Here is a 23,444-nt window from a genome sequence, read left to right as displayed (position 1 = left end):
GAAAAGTCCCAACTGGTCCCATCCCAAACTATAGTGTACTTAGGGATGGAGATTCACAGTCAAGCTTTTCGGGCTTTTCCGTCGGCCCCCAGAACAAGTCAAGCCCAAGGATGCATCCAGAACATGCTAAAGAAGGACCGAGGTTCAGTCAGACAGTGGATGAGTCTGATAGGGACGCTTTCATCCCTGGACCAGTTCATTGCGTTAGGGAGACTGCACCTCCGTCCCCTTCAATTTCACCTAGCTGTTCACTGGAGAAAGGACAAGACGCTAGAAGCGGTCTCGATCCCCATTTCCGAGAAGATGAAGTCATCACTGACTTGGTGGAAGGACAACATCTACCTCAGAGAGGGTCTGCCCCTGGCTGTTCAGACCCCCAACCACGTTCTCTTCTCGGACGCATCGGATACGGGCTGGGGTGCGACATTAGACGGTCGGGAATGCTCGGGAACTTGGAACTCGAATCAAAGAGCGTTACATATCAACTGCAAGGAGCTACTGGCAGTTCATCTGGCCTTGAAAAGCTTCAAGTCCCTCCTTCTAGGCAAGGTGGTGGAGGTGAACTCAGACAACACCACGGCCTTGGCGTACATTTCCAAGCAAGGAGGGACCCATTCTATGACGTTGTACGAGATCGCAAGGGACCTCCTCACCTGGTCAAGAGATCTAAACCTGTCTCTAGTAACGAGGTTCATTCAAGGCAACATGAATGTCATGGCGGACTGCCTCAGTCGGAAGGGTCAAATCATCCCAACAGAATGGACCCTACACAAGAATGTGTGCAAGAGACTATGGGCCACATGGGGCCAACCTACCATAGATCTCTTTGCAACCTCGATGACCAAGAGGCTCCCAAATTATTGCTCGCCAATCCTGGACCCAGCAGCAGTTCATATAGATGCTTTTCTACTGGATTGGTCCCATCTAGACCTTTATGCATTCCCCCCGTTCAAGATTGTCAACAAGGTACTGCAGAAGTTCGCCTCTCACGAAGGGACAAGGTTGACGTTAGTTGCTCCCCTCTGGCCCGCGAGAGAATGGTTCACCGAGGTACTTCAATGGCTGGTGGACGTTCCCAGAACTCTTCCTCTAAGAGTGGACCTTCTACGTCAGCCACACGTAAAGAAGGTACACCCAAGCCTCCACGCTCTTCGTCTGACTGCCTTCAGACTATCGAAAGACTCTCGAGAGCTAGAGGCTTTTCGAAGGAGGCAGCCAGGGCGATTGCTAGAGCAAGGAGGACATCCACTCTTAGAGTCTACCAGTCGAAGTGGGAAGTCTTCCGAAGCTGGTGCAAGTCGGTATCAGTATCCTCAACCAGTACCTCTGTAACCCAAATAGCTGACTTCCTATTATACCTGAGGAAGGAAAGATCTCTTTCAGCTCCCACGATCAAAGGTTACAGAAGCATGTTGGCAGCAGTCTTCCGTCACAGAGGCTTAGATCTTTCTAACAACAAAGATCTACAGGACCTCTTTAAGTCTTTTGAGACCTCGAAGGAGCGTCGTTTGGCCACACCAGGTTGGAATTTAGACGTGGTACTAAGATTCCTTATGTCAGAAAGGTTCGAGCCACTACAATCAGCCTCCTTTAAAGATCTCACTTTAAAGACTCTTTTCCTCGTCTGCTTAGCAACAGCTAAAAGAGTCAGTGAGATACACGCCTTCAGCAGGAACATCGGATTTTCATCTGAAACGGCTACATGTTCTTTACAGCTTGGTTTTCTAGCCAAAAACGAACTACCTTCTCGTTCTTGGCCGAAATCGTTCGATATTCCAAGCCTTTCTAATTTGGTTGGAAATGAACTAGAAAGAGTCTTATGCCCTGTTAGAGCTCTTAAGTTCTATTTAAGACGAACTAAACCTTTACGAGGACAGTCAGAAGCTTTATGGTGTGCTATTAAGAAACCTTCTTTACCTATGTCAAAGAATGCAGTTTCCTATTATATCAGACTGTTGATACGAGAAGCTCATTCCCATCTGAATGAGGAAGACCATGCTTTGCTGAAGGTAAGGACACATGAAGTTAGAGCTGTCGCAACTTCAGTGGCCTTTAAACAAAATAGATCTCTGCAGAGTATAATGGACGCAACCTATTGGAGAAGCAAGTCAGTGTTCGCGTCTTTTTATCTTAAAGATGTCCAGTCTCTTTACGAGAACTGCTACACCCTGGGACCATTCGTAGCAGCGAGTGCAGTAGTGGGTGAGGGCTCAACCACTACATTCCCCTAATTCCATAACCTTTTTAATCTTTCTCTTGAAATGTTTTTTATTGTTGTTTTTTGGGTTGTCCGGAAGGCTAAGAAGCCTTTCGCATCCTGGTTGATTTGGCGGGTGGTCAAATTCTTTTCTTGAGAAGCGCCTAGATTAGAGGTTTTGATGAGGTCCTTTAGTATGGGTTGCAACCCTTGATACTTCAGCTCCTAGGAGTCGCTCAGCATCCTATGAGGATCGCGAGGCTCAGTAAGGAAGACGTACTTAAAAAGGCAGAGTAATTGTTCAAGTCGACTTCCTTACCAGGTACTTATTTATTTTATGTTTGTTATTTTGAATAACTGCTAAAATGAAATACAAAATACTTAGCTCATTATAATGTAAACATGTAATACTGGTCTCTACCCACCCCCCTGGGTGTGAATCAGCTTATATAATCACCGGCTAAGTTTAATATTGAAAAATGTTATTTTTATTAATAAAATAAATTTTTGAATTTACTTACCCGGTGATTATATATTAAAGGACCCTCCCTTCCTCCCCAATAGAGACCCAGTGGACCGAGGAGAAAATCGGTTCTTTGTTTACATGGAGTACTAAGTACCTGCTCGACAGATGGCGCTGTTGATGTACACCCCCTCCTGCATAGCGATCGCTGGCGTATTTTGACCGTAGAGTTTTTCTGTCGGGCAGCAGAGCTGCAGCCTATATAATCACCGGGTAAGTATATTCAAAAATTTATTTTATTAATAAAAATAACATATTTATCCCTTTCATCATGCGCGTTAAATGCCTTCTTTGTTTACTGAGCGTGGTTGTTTACTGAGCGTACTTTATGACGCCGTCGTTTCAGGCAGCGTCATAAAGAAAAACATTTCATTTGGAAGTCCTAAGAAAAATTAAGTAAAACATTGGTAATAACAAAATCAACATACTGTATAATCAATATAATCGATGCAAAAACTAACCTATACACAGATGTGTACACTAAATGCGTTTGTTTCTTCATTATGATCAGAGAAACGTAAATTAAACATTGGTTGCCATTTTTTATCATGCTTTTTGGCGTGTTTAGAAAACGCATGATATAAAATCGCCTTTAATATTTGTGCCTGTTTTAGTTTAGGATACTGTAGTACATGCATTAAGTGTTCTGTACATTAAAGGGTAGTTTGTTAACAGTACTACGTACAAGGGAAGGTTTTAAAAGTCTGAATATACATGTTAAATAAATACGTAAATATGGTGTCACTACTTCGCGGATTTTCACCTATCGCGGTCGGGTCTGGAACCTATCTACCGCGATAAACGAGGGTTCACTGTAATCAGAAACTTGATCTTCTTCATTCCAGTTTTCCTTAAGCTAAACTAACTAGCTTAGCTTTAGTCCCGTGGAATTAAAACTAACTCTTACTTGACCTAGATGCTTATAGATGTGTAAACCCAAATGTTAATTTTCCTTTGAAATTTTCCTTTGATTTTTATTGACAGTGGAATTAGCTCCCAAGTTTTCTGTTACTGTATTTTTTGCAAGTTAGCAAGAGGGGCCTCCTTTTGTACTTTTTGGAGAATTGGTAATACTACTTCATTTGGTAAATGGGGTTTGTGGGTGTTCTTGCCCCTCTGCCCAATGGGTTTATGGGTGTTCTTGCCTCTCTCTGCCCAATTTCCATAACTCCTGTAATATCTAGTTTTTTAAAGTCTGCTGGCAAAACATCAAAATCTTCCATAGGTTGCATTTAGCTTTAGCAACGGCCTTGGAGTATTTGATACCCTAATTAAAATTTCCAGTGCTGTACAGGAATCCCCTGTTACCATCATTACTGAAATTTTATAGAATAGATTGCAATTATTAGTTGTTGATGGGCACCATAGAAATTTTTGGTAATATTTTGTTTCTCAGCCAATTACTTTAAATACTACAATATATATGAATGATATGGGGTCTGGTCTAGAAAACAAACTCATTGAATATGTAAATGATGGTACACTTTTCATCAATTCCTTCTCCAGAATGTAGACCTATGGTTGCTGATTCTTTTAACAGAGGTACTGTATACACTAATGCTATTTTTCCCTTTGACAATCTATAAAACTAATTTGGAATTCTTGGCATAATTCTTTAATTATAAATTTACTTTTGGGAATTTTATTTGGGATATTGTTCCGTAACCGAAATACAAACCACGCTATTTACATGGGGTATTACTTTCGACGTAGCTGAAATGACGAGCCATTAGATTTATAACGAGGGTTAACTACCCTCTCGCTAATTAGCGAGGGGGTAGGGGAGGGGTAGCTAGCTACCCCTCCCCCCTCGCACACCGGTGAACTGATTCACTTCTCTTTTGGCTCGGGTGATGATCAGACCTGTCTGTCGCACCCTCGCATTTTTGACAGCCTTAATTTTTTTGCTTTTTCTTACAGCACGTGTGTTTGGAAGTTGGCCTCTCTGTATCATGCAGAAGTACCCTGGACTACCCGACCGCCCTTGTGGGACGTTCATGTCGGCGGTCAAGACGGACCCTCACACTTTGTGTCCGTACTGCAGAGGTCAACGGTGTGTTAGGGATAAAACTTGTAGTGAGTGTAGGGAGTGGTCTACCTCCCAGTGGGAGAGGTTTTCCCGGCGACATGTGAAGTCTAAGTGTGACCTTTCTCCTTCAAGGGCTGCCTTGAAGAAGGAAGGTTCCAAAGACTTCTTCCGTTGCCTGAACCTCTTCTGAAGCTCCCACTCGATCGGTCTCTCAGGAGGGGCAGTCGAGTGGTAGCGTAGGCCTTTCTTTTGTTGACCAACCTCGGGGTTCGGGAGAGGGAGTTGCCTCCCATAGCGAGGCAGCAGCTCCTCCTCCACCTCTGGGGGAGGATATTGATGTTGATGACTGTTGCTAACAATGATCTTTTGCAGCTTTGGGGTTCCTTGGGGCTTAAGGCCACCCTCCAGGGAAGCCCTGTTTGACCTGATCCAGTTGGGTGCAGCTGTCAAACAGTCGCTGGTAATAGCAGAGGTTGATCCCCTGTCTCTTGTCGACGTTGTTGTAGCAGAGGCTTCCGACGGGTCAGGCCAAACCCCTGCTGTTGTTGCGGATGTTGCTGAAGGTTCAGTTCCCCCTCCAAACATCCTTTCAGGAAGGAGCTGGGTCCAACGGTCTCTCCTGCGGGTGATTCTCCCCCTTGGGGGAGTTCACTGACGGAGACTCCTCTTCGGACAACCGACGATGGTGTTGCTGCCCCTCGAGGTCGTCTTCGCCATAAGGCTCGCCCTCCTCTTCGCCGTAGAGGCCTTCCTTCCCCTTATAAGGGGGTTAGGAGGCGCCTTTTCGGTTCATCGCCTTCGACGTCCCCCGCAGAGAATCCTCCTCGACATGAGCAGACCATTGCAGCTGCATCGCTAGAGCCCTCAGCTGATCGTTCGCGATCTCCCATGCCTGCCAGACCTGCTAGTCTTCCCTCTCCGTTCCTGGACGCAGATGCGCAGTGGACGCCAACGCACCCCGTTTTCCAACGGGCACCGGTTCCTTCTGGGCAAAAGGGCTTATCTCTCAATGAGAGTAAGTCCCTTAAGCGCCAGGTTTTAAGTAGCGCGCAAGTGCTCTCCTGCTGTGGACCCTTCGGACTCAACGCGCCAGCGATCTCCTGTAGCCATGTCTTCTCGCCGTAGATCTGCTTGCCAGCGCTTGCCTGTGCGCCAGCGCTTGCCTGTGCGCCAGCGCTCGCCTGTGCGCCAGCGCTCGCCTGTGCGCCAGCGCTCGCCTGCGCATCAGCGCTCTCCTGCTCGTCAGGGATCTCCTGTGCGCCAGCGCACATCTGCGCACCCTGTTCCTGCTGTGCGCCTTGCGCCCCCACGTTCTCCTGAGCGCCCATGATCGCGTACTCGCCAGCGAACATCTGCGCGCCAATGATCTCCGGATCTGGGCGCAGGCAAGGAGGTTATTCCTTTGGCCCCTCGCCGTCGATCTCTTGCGCGCCCGCAGACCTCGCCCACGCGCCAGCCTTCGCCTGCACGCCATCGCGCGCGCACACCTGTGCGCATTTCTAGAACGGTACAAGTCTCTGCGCGCCCGTGCGCCCACGACAAGTCTCCTGTGCAAGCCCGCGAGTGTTCGCTTTTGCACGCCACTACACCTTCTGGTCCTGCGTCCCAGCTGATATCTCCTGACCGCGCCACTACGCGCCAGCAATCTCCCGCGCACCTGCGCGATCTTTTGCCTGCGCGCAAGCGTTCTCCAACGTGCCCGCGCGCCCTTACATCAGATCGCCGAAGGTCTCCTACGCGCCCACGCGCTAACTCGCCTGTGCGCAGTTAGTCGCCTTCTCGCCCTACGCGCCATCGCTCGCCAACGCGCCCTCGATCGCCAACGCGCCCTCGATCGCCAACACGCCCTCACTCTCCTGCGCGCCGTCGTTCTCCCGGCCGCCAGCGCTCACCCTTACAACCACTGGCACCTGCTTGCCCACGCGCCCTCTCGTCCGCGCACCCTTGCCCATGCTTTGATCTACACGCGCCCACGTTCGCTCGCCCGCGATTCAACCATCGTGCGAGCGCCAGCGCGATCCCGACCGCGATCCCGACCGCGATTCCCGCCGGGTTTCGCAGCACGGGCAACCTTGCGAGTCCTCTGGAGCTCGTACTTCCAGATCATCGTCGTCACTATCTCCACCCCGTAAGCGCAGAGCAATGCACTTGCAGGAGGAGGAAGAATCTTCAGCGAGGTCTAGGCAACACTCTTCTTCTTTTCAGGCAGGCCCTGTGGTGTCTACTCCTAAGGATCGCCCGATCCCCTTCCCTCCAGCTGGAGTCGCTGACACTGCGTTCGTCAGCCTTGGTTTGGGTCTCTGATCAAAGCGGTTGTCCAGGCTGTTAAGCCGGCCCTCGCTGATCTAGGCCTCAAACCAACGGCAGCCTCGTCTCCACTGAAGAGAAGGAGAGGAGAAGACTACGTGATGACTTCTCCTAGGGTTAAACTGGCTCCCAAGAAGTCCGTCAGGAAGGCCCCTTCCCCCTCTCAAACGTTTTCTCCTTCTGTGGACGAAGCCTTTCCGTCCTCAGGAGAGTCCAGCGAGGTGAGACATTCTCCCACGGCACCAATGGGAGGAACCCCACCTCGAGTAGGAGAATCGTCTCGTGTGGGAGCAGAGAGGAGCCCTCAGACTTCTTTACTGGAGTCCTGTATGGCTCTTAGGAGGGAGCCCAAGGACTCGAAGACCGTCCCTATGTCTTCATCCCGGATTCGACCAGAGCCAGCAAGACCCCAGGAGAACGTCCACGTGTCCCCCCAAGTAGAGCAGCTGGGGACAGGAGACATTGCTGCCAGTCCACAAGGAGGAGAGCTGCATGAGCCGGAGCATGCCTTTTGGCAGGTCCTGAATCTGATGAGGCAACTCAACAGGTTCGAGGACCTGGAGACCAGCCCTCGCGAAGGCAAGGATACGGTTCTGGACCAAGTCTACGGCACTCAGAAACCTCCGAAGGCCAGTGCGGCTCTGCCCTGGTCCCCGGGGGTGAAAAGCGCCAGAGACAAGGTTGAGAGCCAGCTCTCCGAACTCGCCTCCTCCAGCCGTTCCTCTGCCGCTAACAAACTCCTCCCACCTCCTCATGTACAACAGAGGAGGTACTTTGAGATCATGGGGGAATCTTGTTTAGCTCTTCCTCTCCACCATTCTGTGGAAGAGCTTTCCAGGGGAATTTCTCAACTCTCCGCCCGGCAGGTGACATTCTCGACTACAGAGATCCTGAGCCAGGAGAAAGTCCCAAAGTGTGCCATGCTGGCCACTTCGTGGCTGGATGTCTGGCTGGGGTCTCTGGGCATCCTGTTGCAATCCGAGGACTTGTCCAAGGAGAGCACCAGGAAGGCCATGGAGACTTCTCCTCTCGGGCACGTGCACCATTGAGGTTCTAGCTCACCAAGTTTTGAACTTGTGGGCAAACTCGATCTTGAAGCGTCGTGATGCGGTGACCGAGAGGTTCCATGCGAAGGTCTCAGTCGTGGATGTCTGCAAGCTCAGACACACTTCCATCCTTGGAAAGAGCCTGTTTGAGCCCAAGGATGTGGAACGGACAGCTGAGAGGTGGAGGAAATCGAATCACGATTCTCTCCTCCAAAGGGCTCTTACATCCAGACCCTACAAGCCTCCAGCACCTCAACAACAACAGCCTCGTCAGTCTAGGACATCGAAACCGGCTCCGGCAGCAAAGGCAAAGGTGTCCAAACAGCAGCCCTTTCCTGCCAAGGACAGGAAGGGCGGAAAGTCCTCCAGGGGAGGCAAGAATCCTAGAGATAGCGGCCGAGGCTGCAAAGGCTAGATTTGGCAATTCCCCTGCATGTCCACCAGTGGGGGGATGCCTGCAAAGTTGCGCGTTCAGGTGGCAGCAACTCGGGGCCGATTCCTGGACGATCTCCGTGATCTGCCAGGATATCTCATCCCGTTCATAACATCTCTACCTCCCTTGACAGCGAATCCAGTGTCGTTGAGCTCCTATGCCAGAAGTCGAGACCATGCTCAAGAAGGATGCTCTCCAAGAGGTCATCGACGGCTCCTCAGGCTTCTTCAGTTGACTCTTTCTTGTGAAGAAGGTGTCTGGAGGCTGAAGACCCGTCATCGACCTCTCAGCCCTGAACAAGTTTGTCAAACAAACTTCGTTTAGCATGGAGACAGCAGAGACGGTCAAACTTGCAGTGAGACCACGAGACTTCATGTGCACACTGGATCTAAAGGACGCGTACTTCCAGATCCCAATCCATCCGTCTTCCAGGAAGTACTTGAGATTCAGCCTAGACAACAAGATCTACCAGATCAAGGTGCTGTGTTTCGGTCTCTCCACAGCACCGCAGGTGTTCACCCTGATATCTTCATGGGCACACAGGATCGGCATCCGTCTCCTTCGCTATCTGGACGACTGGCTGATCCTGACAGACTCGGAGTCGACCCTTCTTCGACACCGAGACAAGCGTCTGGGACTTTGCCAAGATCTAGGGATCATGGTAAATCTCGAGAAGTCTGCTCTGCTTCCATCTCAACGACTGGTATATCTAGGCATGATATTGGACACCAATCTCCACAAAGCCTTTCCATCAGACGACAGGATAGCAAGGCTGAGGAGGGTCGCAGAGCCTTTCCTCAGACGAGAAGAGCTTCCAGCCCAGTCTTGGTTACGTCTCCTAGGTCACCTGTCCTCCCTGGCCCGTCTAGTTCCAAACGGCCGTCTCAGGATGAGATCCCTGCAATGGTGGCTCAAGTCCCGGTGGAATCAAGGCTACGATTCCCTGGACATTCTGGTCCCTATGGGGCCTGCGGAATGGATGGACCTGCAGTGGTGGTTGACCGACGGAAACCTTCAAAAGAGAGTGGATCTTCTCGTCCTCCCCCCCGGATTTGATGCTGTTCTCGGACGCGTCAAAAGAATGGTGGGGGGCCCACGTTCTGAACCACAGGATCTCAGGCTTATGGTCAGAATCAGAAAAGTACCTCCACATCAATCTGCTAGAAATGAAGGCTGTATATCTGGCCCTTTAACAGTTCCAACAGACCCTGGCGGGTCACTCTGTGGTGGTGATGAGCGACAACACCACAGTAGTGGCTTATATCAACAAGCAGGGAGGTACCTTTTCACAACAGCTATCCCATCTTCCAGTAGAGATTCTGAGATGGGCCAAAGTCCACTCGATACAACTATCAGCTCGCTTCATTCCGGGTAAAAGGAATGTGCTCGCCGACAGTCTGAGCAGGGCTTCGCAGATAGTGAGTACCGAGTGGTCTTTGGATCCTCTAGTAGCTAACAAAGTCCTGACTTTGTGGGGTTCCCCGACAGTTGACTTGTTCGCGACAGCCTTGAACTTCAAGCTGCTGCTGTACTGCTCCCCAGTCCTTGACCCCAAGGCACTCTGGCAAGATGCCTTCCAACAACGGTGGGACAACATCGACATCTACGCCTTCCCACCGTTCTGTCTGATGAGAAGGGTGCTCAACAAGACCAGACTATCGGTCAACCTGTCTATGACCTTGATAGCTCCGCTATGGCATCATGCAGAGTGGTTCCCGGACCTTCTGCAGCTCCTGACGGAACTCCCGAGAGAACTCCCCCCACGACATGAGCTACTCGGGCAACCACACTGCAACATCTTCCACAAAGCCATAGCATCGCTTCGGCTTCACGCCTGGAGACTATGCAGCATCTCCTCACAGAGAGAGGTTTTCGCAACAAGTTGCGGAGAGGATGTCTCGACACCTGCGAAAGTCATCTGCGGGGGTCTACCAGGTGAAGTGGAGAGTCTTCTGTGGTTGGTGTCGTGGGAGGGGCATCTCTCCCCTCGATGCCACTATTCCAGCAATAGCGGAGTTTCTTGTATATTTGCGGGAGGAAATGCGCCTTTCGGTCTCGGCGGTGAAAGGCTATCAATCAGCCTTAAGCCTGGCCTTCAGGCTGAAAGGAATAGATATTTCCTCCTCGCTGGAACTTTCTTTGCTCATACGAAGCTACGAACTTACCTGCCCTCAGTCGGAAGTGAGACCTCCTCCATGGAACGTGGTTCGGGTTCTCAGGGCTCTTAAGAGACCTCCATTCGAACCATTACGCCAGGCTTCTGATCGTCACCTGACTTGGAAGACTGTGTTCCTGCTTGCTCTGGCTTCAGTCAAGTGTGTCAGTGAACTTCATGGTCTCTCGTACGACGTCGCCCATTTAAGGGGGTGGGGGGAGGAACGTTCAGGTTCGTCCCTGAGTTTGTTGCCAAGACTCAAAATCCTGGAGTTCCGGAAACATGGTTCGACTCCTTCAGGATTTCGAGTTTTCGTTCTGTAACAGATGACTCGGACCATCTCCTACTATGCCCAGTAAGGAGTCTGAGGCGTTATCTTAAAAGAATAGCTGCAGTTCGTCCTCGCGTGCAAGCCCTGTTTGTGAGCACAGGAAGGACGAAGAGGAGGGTCACCAAGAATACCATCTCAGCTTGGATTCGAAGGGTCATCCATCATGCCCTGAATCCAGACCCTCCTCCGTCACGTCGCCCTAGAGCTTACGTTGTCAGAGGCATCGCAACGTCCCTGGCATTCAAGAGAAACTTCTCTGTGACGCAGGTGCTACAAGCTGGGGTCTGGAAGTGTCAAACATTCTTTACAGCCCACTACCTGCAGGATGTGACCCACAGGAGCCTCGATACTTTATCGGCCCTGTGGTGGCTGCACAACAGCTGGTCTAACCTCAGGCTCCTTAATGGACAGGTAGCAGAAGGTTGAGGGCATTGTTACCCGGTTTTAGACTGCATGAATGAAAAGGTATGTCTGGCCCTTACTCTTTTCTTCATCCTCCCCTCTCTTGGGGAAAGCAGCATCCTGGGTTCTCTGCATAGCTGACCTCAAACCACTGCAGGTAAACCATGCTTCCTTGTGTTCCTAATATTAATGTAATACTGTCGCGTCCCCCATACCCTGACGAGGTGGTATTGGGAACGTCCTAACCTAGAATTCCATCTAAAGGACTTCAGGTCAACTTCCTAAGACGAGTCACACTTCATTCCTTCACACACAAGCTTATGTAAGCCGCACGTTCCTTGCGGAGCAAGGAATTTGGGAGGTGCAGGGACTCCTTTTCTTGAGTGCTGCTCACTCAGATTCAGAACTTTTCTCGAGTGCTGCTCACTCAGATTCTGAATTCCCGGGCGAAAGCCAAAGCCAGTAAGGCTGGGACTTTCCACCCTACCTAAGGGTTAAGTCACCCCATGTAAATAGCGTGGTTTGTATTTCGGTTATGGAACAAATGACAAATTCGGAGATAATTTGTATTTTTCCTAACCATACAAACCTTAGCTATTTACACATATTTGGCCGCCAGCCCTGTCCCCCGTGAAGTCCTACCTCTAAGCGAGAGGGTAGTTAACCCTCGTTAAAAATCTAATGGCTCGTCATTTCAGCTACGCCGAAAGTAATACTGTACCCCATGTAAATAGCTAAGGTTTGTATGGTTAGGAAAAATACAAATCATCTCCGAATGTTTCATGTTTCTTCTTTCATTGCACAGAAAATTGGCTTATTGAGAATTTTCTGTAAAGATTTTCAGTGATCAGTCTATCCCGAGAATTTTTTTTTTCTTTCAGCCAGCTAACTCATGTTTAGAGTACAGTATTGTTCTCTTGTCTGGCTTTAGTCTTCTTTACAAAACACTAAATTCCTTACTACTCCTGATCTGGAGATTAATCTCTTGCAGTTTTTTTTTTTTTTTTTTTTTTTTTTGCATGATGCATAAGATTTTTTATAATTCTGACCAATCTTTGCATTCACATCTTCCTTAACTATTATCTCATAGCTAACACTAGGTTAGCAGTTAATTCTAAAAGGCATACCTTCTCCATCATAAGGCTCAATGATACACAGTATTCAAGAAGTTGTTCCAGCTGTGATAGATTGTGGAATGAGTTTCCTGATCTGGTAGTTGAATATGTGGAATTTCTTTAGTGCAAACTTGTTGCAAGTGCTATTCTGTTAAACAAGTTGACTTTAGTCTATTTTCATAGAGTGTCCATGTTGAATATACAGTAGTTCTTTTGAGCTGGATTACCTTGGCCAGTTCTCATCTCGATTGGTGGAGAGAAAAAGAAATTTAGGTCATTAAAAATTTCTAAAATAGACGAATGTAAATCTGTTAACAAAATAGCTTATGCCTGATCCATTAAGATTTTTTATTATATTTTAATTGCTCTCAGATCTTCCCAGAATGTTAATACCAGATCAGTTTTTATTTTACTTAACAAGGCTCTTGATACTTTATATATTTAGTTTGGCATATTGTGGAATTTTTTTTTTTTTTTTTTAACTTCCCTTTTCCAGAACCTTATCTTTGTGGAAGATAGCCTTGTTAAAACTAAAAATCATGACCCACTCCCTAAGTTTTTTTTTTTTTTTTCCCCCGTATATTTTATGAAAATACGAAATACATCATCTGTGCTACAGCTGGCAGACATCGTCTGAACAATGCAGGTTCAATTATTTCGGCCAACTTCCAGTGTTGTTTAACTGTCAAGCTATTTACTTACAGGCAAGATAGTGAGTTACTAAAAGGTTCCATCTTGGGTAACAATTATAATGAGCAGAAGGTAAGGCCAACATGAAACTTGTAACAAATTTGGTTAAAAGGAAGTATATATAATGTGTAAACATCTTGATTTAATCCTAGACTATTTTCAGTAGTTGCGTTGATGCTTGAATAATTTATGCAAGATCAGGTGTACAGTTTGCTCAAACTAACTACAGTATATATTATTTTCTGGGCTCAACCTGTGCCGGCCAGTGAAATGCTCCTATAGCACCATTTCTAAGGAATATAACTGCTAAAATATTACCAGAGATAAAAATGTATAGGAATGCTAGGTTGAACTAGCTCGCTCACCTATTGGTGTCGGTATAATCTAGGGCGTAACAGACCAGAGGTCTCGTACCATTTAGATATCTCCTCTTCAAAATCCCTCAATAGTGAGGTGCGGTTCAACCTCCCCTGCCGCGCAGACTAGTACTACTAACTTTACCCACACTTGCCCATCACTCCCTTTTAGCACCTGATACAGTTTAGTTAGTTTTGTTTTTCTCGGTGTTTTTTTTTTTTTTTGCATTATTTTCTCCTCTCTACGCATCGATGGCGTAATCTCAAGTTACTCCATCGAAGTTAAGTACTTTATCCATGAGTTTTAAGCGTGAATGGGCAGTGTAACCGTTGTTTTATTAATTCAGAAGTGTTTTATAGTGTTAGCGTTCCTTCTAACCGTTCATGGTTCCACGGTCCTGCCTTTTCTCGCTAGTTCATTCGTTGGTCTTTTTATTATTGTTATTCATTCGAACTTTTTGGGAGATTTTACCTTTACTGTACACCGATTATATTCTTGTAACTTTAGCGTATCATTATCATTATTATACTATGGAATCAGTGTTAGCGTATCATTAAGGCTCAGTTATGTTGGCATGCCTGCCTTCGTGCATATAGTGGATAGCTTTCCTGCGGGAACTGTTTTGCTGTTTTTTCTAGGAGCATTTCACTTTGATGTTATATTGACTATTAGTTTTATTTTCGCTCCACATAGTTTTACGTTTTGGTTCGAGTAGGACTCTCGCGTAGTTCTTTATTTGTGTTACTGTTCGGTATCTACCCACTTCAGTAGTAAGGTTGGTACCCCTGTTTTCAATCTTCCGAGATGACGTCATGCCTCCTCCCTTGAGTCCCTCTCTTGCCTTATCAACTTAGCATGCCTAGCCATTTTTACGTGATTACGCTTTTTTCATTATTTACTTTTAAGTATTTTTAACAGTTCATATTGTTTTTATTGACAAACTCCATTATGATCATATTTTTGGGATTTTCCATGTTGTATTGAGGGGATCTCCAGTTGGTAGCCCTGCCTATCACCACCTGTCCACGTGATTCCCCTGTACAAACACCCCCAATACCCCCCCCCCACCCCGCGCGCCTAGAGCACGTCTCTCCTCTCACTCGATGGTTGTTGGCTATGACATACGGGCCAAGCATGCTTGTTCCTCAGTCTTCCCTCAACATTTCGACGTCCTGAGGACCGAGATTATCTCACGGGGTGCTACATAGTCTCATTCATCCCAGGCGGTTCTCGTCCCCCCCCCCTCCCGTCGTCTCGATTGGCCATCAGTCGGGGGAGGGGGAGGGTCGGGACAGCCGAGGACTATATCACGTGCCCTATCCATGTAATCTGGCAGTCTACTTTACGCCTTCTTAGTATGGCTTTTGCTTTTAGCTTAATGGAATTAGGAATGAGACCTTATCTATAGGTTAGGAGTGTCCCCATCATACGGTACCTCCTGCCATTATCGTTCGTAGTAGGACATATTATTAACCTACAATCATAGCATTCTACACGAATCATTACCTTCGTTCCGGTACATTCTCCCACTGTACCCTCCCGTCATCAGACATTGGGACCTCCGGGCTTACAATACTGCCGGATCTGATGACACTGACACAGTTTATGATTCCTACTTTCCCTACGGGAACCCTATATTTTCACGGATGTTAATGTATTGGATCATAATAATAGGAGTTTTTTATTATATGTATTAAGGATGTAACTTTAAGTTTACTTTAAGTATTTCTGTTCCCAGTCCGGGACTTATTTTCTACTATTTAATCCCTTATTTATACATCCTTTTTATACCTCTGGTAATGACGGGATGGTATATTCCTCGCTATGACAATATTATTTCATTGATAACCTTAACTTATTACGGAATTGTTTCAACAATGTCAGTTAATTTTTGATAATTTTTTCCCCGGTTACTATACTGGTCCGAATTTTGTTCATAGCCTTTTGTCCTGATTTCATATCGGTCTATTTTAAGAATCCGGAACACCCGGATCTTTTTAGGTTATTAACCTATTATGGGATACTCATGTATCTGTATTTTATTCTATACTTCCCAAGTAGCGACGGGATAGTGTATTTCAAGCTATGACAATACTATTTCATTGATAACCTTAACTTATTACGGAATTGTTTTAACAATGTCAGTTTATTTATAAGTTTTTCCCCGTCCTAGAGTTTGTTCATAGTCTTTTGCCCCGGTTTCATATCTGTCTATTTTAAGAATCCGTAACACCCGGATCTTTTTAGGTTACTAACCTATTATGGGATACTCATGTATCTTTATTTCATTCTATATTTCCCAAGTAGCAACGGGATAGCATATTTCTCGCTATGACAATATTATTTCATTGATGATCTTCACCTTTTACGGAATTATTTTAATAATGTCAGTTAATTTATGAAAAATTTTTTCCCCGGTTACTATACCGGTCCGAAATTTTGTTCATAGCCTTTGATCCCAGTTTCATACCGGTCTATTTTAAGAATTCGGAGCACCCGGATCTTTTTGGGTTACTACCTTACTATGGGACACATTTTTGGGTTACTACCTTACTATGGGACACACTGTAGGTGCCCCTGTCGTTACTATCTATAATTTTCACTTTGGATATAATCTTTTGGGATTTTCATTTTATTCCCTTTGTGATTGATCGGTTTAAACATTTATTCGCGATCTATTTATTTTACATTCCCAACGGTGTTACCTTGTTCATTAGTAACAATATACCCTCTTTCGGAGCTCGCAGTCTTCCATGACTTCTACCTTGCCGACTCTTTAGATCTGGGTTGGCGGGTTCGCCCGGAGTGACAGGCCAAAGAGACCCTGTGTCTCTTCCTTTTAGGGGTTTTCAAGGAAGCACGTGGCTGATGCCAGCCCACGTCCTGTTGTCCCTAAAGTTAAAGCTACCCGCCAGCCCCTATCAAAGACTCGCAGGTCTTCCAAATCACCAAACCAGTTAAGTTTTAGGGACCTCGGCTAGATAAGGTCCCTAAGGAGACCGTTACCTTCCCAAAAGAACAGGCTCAATCTGTTTGGGTTAGAACCCTGAACGAGTGGGGTTGCACAAACACCATGCTGACTCCCCACAAGAGCACATACACTATGTTTCTTGTGGACGAGCAGACCCCTACTCCTGGCGTCACCAAGATGGTGGACTTAACTCTTCAGGCAGTGGCCGAAGACAAACCTTTGCCCCAGCTTCGGGAGACAGACCCTACATCTCTTCTGCTCCCATCAGGTAACGAATGTTGGCTTAACATTCAGTCAACATTTACCTCTGGTAAGTCATCTGCTGATTGTGCGTCGACGCGATTTAGCGAACGACTTCCAAGACTTCCTGAAACCTTAATTCGACTCGAGTTCGAGTCCCGGTCTAAGTTTAGCAGGAGTCTAAACGTCTCGATGGTGGCGGAGATGTTTTCCCTCGACTATGATGGGGAACATGCTTTTAAGGTCATGACAAAGGCCACCTTACAATCCTCATTATCGGATTGCTGTGACTTCTTGGTAGCCAGAAGACGTTGCCGTAGACATGTTCTATCAGAGGCTACTATCCGCCATGAGCCAAATAAACTCATTAAAGCCTCCGCTTGGGGCCCGGACCTGTTCCCGGAGGACATGGTCAACTCGGTGTTAAGCGAAGCTGCCAAGGTGAACCAGAGCCTCAAAGTCCGTTGGGGTCTCACTCCCAAACGGAAGTTCGAACAGTCGAACGTTCAATCCCGGGGCAGGAAAAGGCTACGTCCTTATAACTCTGCCCACTTCCGCCAGCCTCTCCAGGTAGTCCAGCCGGTCCCGGTTGCTCAGACCATCCAACCTTCCACCTCCAAGCCTCAGCCCCAAGAGGAATATGTTCTCTTCCCTAAAATCCAAGTGGCTTCGAGTTCGTTCACCTCACCGGCTTATAACCCTGCCTATGAGTCCCGGGGTTCCTCTCAAGGATACCAGCGGGGCAGGGGCCTTGGTTCACGAGGGTCCTTTCAGAACAGAGGCAAGGGGAGATATTTCTCCCGTGGAAAGGGATCACGCGGAGGCCGTGGCGGAAAACCCTCCACCTACTGAGATTCTTCAGGTAGGAGGGAGGCTTTATGTATTCAGGGGTCTCTGGAGGTTCAGTCCTTGGGCCTTCAGCATAATTTCCAAGGGCCTGGGGTGGAGTTGGATAGAAGGGCCTCCTCCACCGAACAAATTCCATCAACTCCTGCCACCGGATCTGACCCTGTTTACCCAGGATCTATTGCGCAAGAACGCGATCAAAGAAACAAAACATCTGAAGTTTTAAGGTCGCTTATTCAGCGTCCCGAAAAAAGACTCTGGCAGCCGGAGAGTCATCCTCGATCTTGCCCGGCTAAACTTGTTCATTCAATGTGACAAGTTTCACATGCTTACCGTCTCGCAAGTACGGACCTTACTTCCCCGTGGGGCCGTCACCACCTCCATCGATCTTACCGATGCTTACTATCATGTTCCAATAGCGAGACATTTCCGCCCATTCCTAGGATTCAGACTAAGCAACAAGGCTTACACGTTCAAAGTGTTGCCTTTCGGGCTCAACATCGCGCCCAGAATCTTCACGAAACTGGCGGAATCAGTCATTCAAGAACTTCGAACCCAAGGGGTCCAAGTCGTCGCATATCTGGACGATTGGCTAATCTGGTCAGACAACGTCGAGGATTGTCTCAAAGCGACAAACAAAGTGATCCAGTATCTTCAGTCTCTGGGATCCAAAATAAATTTCAAAAAGTCCCGCCTAACACCGAAGACCAAGTTTCAGTGGCTGGGATTATAATGGGACCTACGCTCTCACACCCTATGTCTCCCCAGGTCCAAGAGAATAGAGATTGCGAAGAATACCAAACGCTTTCTCGGGGAAAAGATAACATCCAGAAGGAATCAAGAAATGATCCTAGGATCCCTACAATTCGCTTTAGTGACAGACCTTCTGAAAGCGAAACTGAAGGACATATTATTATTATTATTATTATTATTATTACTTACTAAGCTACAACCCTAGTTGGAAAAGCAGTATGCTATAAGCCCTGGGGCTCCAACAGGGAAAATAGCTCAGTGAGGAAAGGAAAAAAGGAAAATAAAATATTCTAAGAAGAGTAACAACAATAAATATCTCCTGTATAAACTATAAAAAACTTTAACGAAACAAAAGGAAGAGAAATAAGATAGGAGAGTGTGCTCGAGTGTACCCTCAAGCAAGAGAACTCTAACCCAAGACAGTGAAAGGCCATGGTACAGAGGCTATGGCACTACCCAAGACTAGAGAACAGTGGTTTGATTTTGGAGTGTCCTTCTCCTAGAAGAGCTGCTTACCATAGCTAAAGAGTCTCTTCTACCCTTACCAAGAGGAAAGTGGCACTGAGCAATTACAGTGCAATAACCCCTTGGGTGATGAAGAATTGTTTGGTAATCTGTGTTGTCAGGTGTATGAGGATAGAGGAGAATATGTAAAGAATATGCCAGACTATTCAGTGTTTATGTAGGCAAAGGGAAAATGAACCGTAACCAGAGAGGAGGATCCAATGTAGTACTGTCTGGCCAGTCAAAAGACCCCATAACTCTCTAGCGGTAGTATCTCAACGGGTGGCTGGTGCCCAGGCCAACCTACTACCTTTGAACCGGGTTTGGCGCTCCAGAGCGAACAACAAATTTCGAGACAAGAAGACCAGTCTTACTCCCATTCTTCGGAAGAGGCTTCTCCCATAGACAACCGCCAAGAGCCTGTCGAAATCGGTCCCGCTACGGTACCCTCCTCCAAAGATAGTCATCCACGCGGATGCCTCCCTATCAGGTTGGGGAGGTTATTCCCAACACAGGAAGGTTCAGGGCCTTTGGTCCACAATGTTCCAACAGTTCCACATAAACGTCCTAGAAGCCATGGCGGTCTTACTAACTCTAAAACGTCTTTCCCCGGCCAAGAAGCAACACCTGTGACTAGTTCTCGACAACGAAGTTATAGTTCGTTGCCTAAACAGAGGGGGATCCAAGTCAGGCACCATCAACCATGTGATGGTAGCACTCTTTTCCCTAGCAGCCTCGAACCAATGGCACCTATCAGCTGTCCATCTGGCTGGAGTTCGGAACGTTGTGGCAGACGCACTCTCAAGGGCGACCCTGTTGGAATCAGAATGGTCACTAGGCCGAAAATCGTTTCAGTGGATCCTCTCCCGGGTACCGGACCTCCAGGTAGATCTCTTCGCGACGGAGTCCAACCACAAACTGAAATGTTATGTGGCCCCCAACCTGGACCCTCGGGCTTACGCCACAGATGCCATGTCTCTGAACTGGAACACCTGGGAAAGGATTTATCTTTTCCCACCGGTGAACCTATTGATGAAGGTGCTGGACAAACTTTGAACCTTCAAAGGTCAAGTAGCCCTGGTGGGCCCCAATTGGCCCAAGAGCAATTGGTTTCCTCTTTTACTGGAGCTGAGTCTCCGCCCTTGCCAGATTCCCAACCCGGCTTTGACCCAAATAGTACAAACGCGCACTGTGTTCGCTTCCTCAAACATTCGGAACGCCCTAACTTTATGGGCTTCATAAAGTTTGCGGCCCACAAAGGGGCTAACATAGATCCCCAGAATACTTTATTCTTAGAATCAGATAAAAGAGACTCCACTCTTCGTCAATATGACTCAGCGGTCAAAAAACTAGCAAAGTTTTTGAAGGATTCTAATGTTGTCTTTATAACATTAAACCTAACAGTTACCTTTTTCAGGACCTTGTTTGAGTCAGGTTTGGCAGCTAACACTATCACTACCATTAAGTCTGCCTTGAAGAAAATTTTCCTGGTCGGGTTTAATATAGATCTAACAGACTCATGGCTAGCTTCAATTCCAAGAGCTTGTGCCAGACTGAAACCATCCATTCGTCCTAACTCGGTTTCCTGGTTTCTCAATGATGTCCTCAAACTGGCATCAGAAACCATCAACGACTCATGTGAGTATATACCTCTACTCAGAAAAACTCTATTCCTTATGAGTTTAGCATCTGGTGCTAGAATTTCAGAATTAGCGGCCTTGTCAAGAGATCCAGGCCACATCGAGTTCCTTCCATCAGGAGAAGTCCTCCTCTCCCCCAGACAAAGTCTTCTTGGCCAAAAATGAAGACCCTCATAACAGATGGTCCTCCTGGAAAATTATCCTGCTCCCTCAGGATCCTTCCCTGTGTCCTGTTACCACTCTAAAGTCCTTTCTATCAAGGACTTCCTATAAGGCCTCAGGACCCTTGTTCGTCAGTGAACAGGGAGGGACTATAACTTTAAAAGGAATCAGACAACAGATTTTGTATTTTATCAAACCGGCTAATCCCGAGTCTTTCCCTCACGTCCATGACATACGGGCGGTAGCAACCTCAATAAATTTTTTCCATCACATGAACTTTGCAGATCTTACTAAATATACCGGATGGAAATCCCCGTCAGTGTTCAGGCGGTACTATCTTAAACATCTAGAGGCCCTTCAGCTCGCTACCGTAGCCGCAGGGAGCGTGGTATCCCCCGAACAAATTAATTCCTGAATGTACTATGTCTTGCCATCTTCTTCCTCTTACCTGCCTCACTTACAGTTCCTCCCTGAGTTCAGTTTGTTGTGTCACCCATGGGTGTCCCCCATGTCTTGGATATTGTTTATCTCAATTATTAATTGTCATATTTACATTTTGTCCTGCGAATTATATTTCTTTTATGTCCAGTTTTATATGGTTTTATCTAAGATATTCTGACCTCAGATCATATTTTGTTTTCAAGTTATATTTTTTACATTTTGTCATCCCTTCCTGGGATATTATACCCTGTCAGTTTTTGATGTTATAAAAGACTATCGTCTACTACTGCAACTCTTTATTTAAACCACTTATGTTATGTTGATTTTAATTCGTTCCCTTATATTTACTGAAGTTTGGGTTCGTTTCTCTGGTACCATTTCACTGGCCGGCACAGGTTGAGCCCAGAAAAGGGATTTTGACGAAGGAAAAATCTATTTCTGGGCGAGAGACCTGTGCCGCCCAGTGAACCCACCCTAGTTGTCCCCCCCTGATCAGACCCCAAACTTAGGGGTGCTATAAGGAGTGCTGGGCAAGTGTGGGTAGAGTTAGTAGTACTAGTCTGCGCGGCAGGGGAGGTTGAACCGCACCTCACTATTGAGGGATTTTGAAGACGAGATATCTAAATGGTACGAGACCTCTGGTCTGTTACGCCCTAGATTATACCGACACCAATAGGTGAGCGAGCTAGTTCAACCTAGCATTCCTATACATTTTTTTCTCTGGTAATATTTTAACAGTTATATTTCTTAGAAATGGTGCTATAGGAGCATTTCACTGGCCGGCACAGGTCTCAAGCCCAGAAATAGATATTTCCTTCGTCAAAATTTACAAGTTACTTGAAAGAACACTAAGTAATGAAAAGGCAGAAAGTATTTTTATTTTTATTTTATTCAGGTAGCAGCATAGATTCTATTTTTTATTCAGGTGGCAGCATAATATTATTTGTCAGAAGTACTAGCATGCAGAAAACATCAATTTTTAAAATATATGTAATACAATAAATACTGTGTACTTCAGAATAGGGTAATACATTTTAAAAAAAAATTCTACTAATTCATAATTTATTATAATTTCTAATTAATGTTCCATTACAATAGCTATTCAAAATACTGTTATTTTGCTACTATATAAGTATTCCTAATTTTCAAATTTGCACTATATAAATCTAAATAATTTTCAAATCTTGTACAGTTAATTTATGGTTATTTTCAGAATATGTGCAGAGTAAAACAGCCCAGCCTAACAGTACGTGAACATACCAGTATGAGAGTGTATAACAACCTAATCTACGCTCCCACGTATCGCCTACCTCTCCTAGTGATAGGAGAGTAAAGTAAATGCAACCCAGCAGAAAAAAATTACAATGTAATAATTAGTTTTGTTTATAATCCATAGGTGCAGTGCTGCAATGTGAAAAGTTACATATGAAACACTTCAACATAACCAAAGTGTAATTAAATCAAGTATCATTTGAAATAAATGCAATCATGCAGTTAAGCAGAGTGATGAATATACACGCTAATTTTTGGGCTCAGGCCATGTTGTCGTGATGGAAGTTCCTTCATTAGTAGCTTCCTAGGTATATTTGACTACAGTGATATATCCCAGAGAATTTACCAAAGCTATCCAGAATTCTAACTCCTGGAGCGAATATCCCTTAAAATTTTAAAAGGGATATCGCGTAATATCAGAGGACGTATTCTTGACACATGGCTATCTACACCCCCAATAGCGCTTTCGCTGCAAGGGGAAATAGTGGCAAGAATAAGGAGAGAGTCATTAAAGAGACAATGCTGTCGACACTCCTACTGTACTGTAAATAGTGCGCCAAATTGCCACCGCGAGGCGCCACCAAGCCATTCTTTCTCTCGTATCTTCGTTGACCGGTGTTATCCAGTGTTATCTCTTGCTATTTTGGAGTTATTTGTCGCTATGATGTCTTCACCAGCCTCATCAGCTTCTGGAAAGTTATTACTTATCTTTGAATCATGTAAATGTTAGCTCTTTCCAGTTTTGCTTTTTGATTGAGATCGTAATTAACGTAACAAGAGCTGTTGCCAGCCGAATGGCGTCATGAACGCGGTCGTTCCTTCTGTACATTTAGTTAGCCAGAATGACCCTTTCCCGGCATTATTTGCTTTAATAACTTAAGCTATTTAGGATTTTAGCTAGGGATACTAGTATGTCATTGTTGTCGTGGATTTGCCTATTTATATCGAGCCTCATGAGCGCTAGGCTTCCTAGCCTAGGCACCTACACACTTCATGCATGATATAACTTTCCTGGTAAAGTTTTATTGAA

General features: G+C 46.2%; 1 long non-coding RNA gene across 3 annotated transcripts in view; it reads left to right on the top strand.

Annotated features, from left to right (window-relative positions):
• Positions 1 to 22,745, top strand: part of LOC137621107 (uncharacterized) — a 31,492-nt gene extending 8,747 nt beyond the window's left edge. For 2 of the 3 annotated variants that reach the window (XR_011040124.1, XR_011040123.1), the window contains exon 3: positions 22,356 to 22,745. This is a non-coding gene — a long non-coding RNA (uncharacterized lncRNA). Of the gene's footprint in view, positions 1 to 13,242; positions 13,301 to 22,355 lie in introns of all 3 variants that reach the window. The other variant, XR_011040125.1, reaches the window with a different exon arrangement.
• Positions 22,746 to 23,444: the final 699 nt, after the last annotated feature.

This window comes from Palaemon carinicauda, chromosome 27 (genome assembly GCF_036898095.1).
Source record: "Palaemon carinicauda isolate YSFRI2023 chromosome 27, ASM3689809v2, whole genome shotgun sequence".
Lineage (NCBI taxonomy): Eukaryota > Metazoa > Arthropoda > Malacostraca > Decapoda > Palaemonidae > Palaemon > Palaemon carinicauda.
This window is presented reverse-complemented; position numbering and strand designations above follow the sequence as displayed.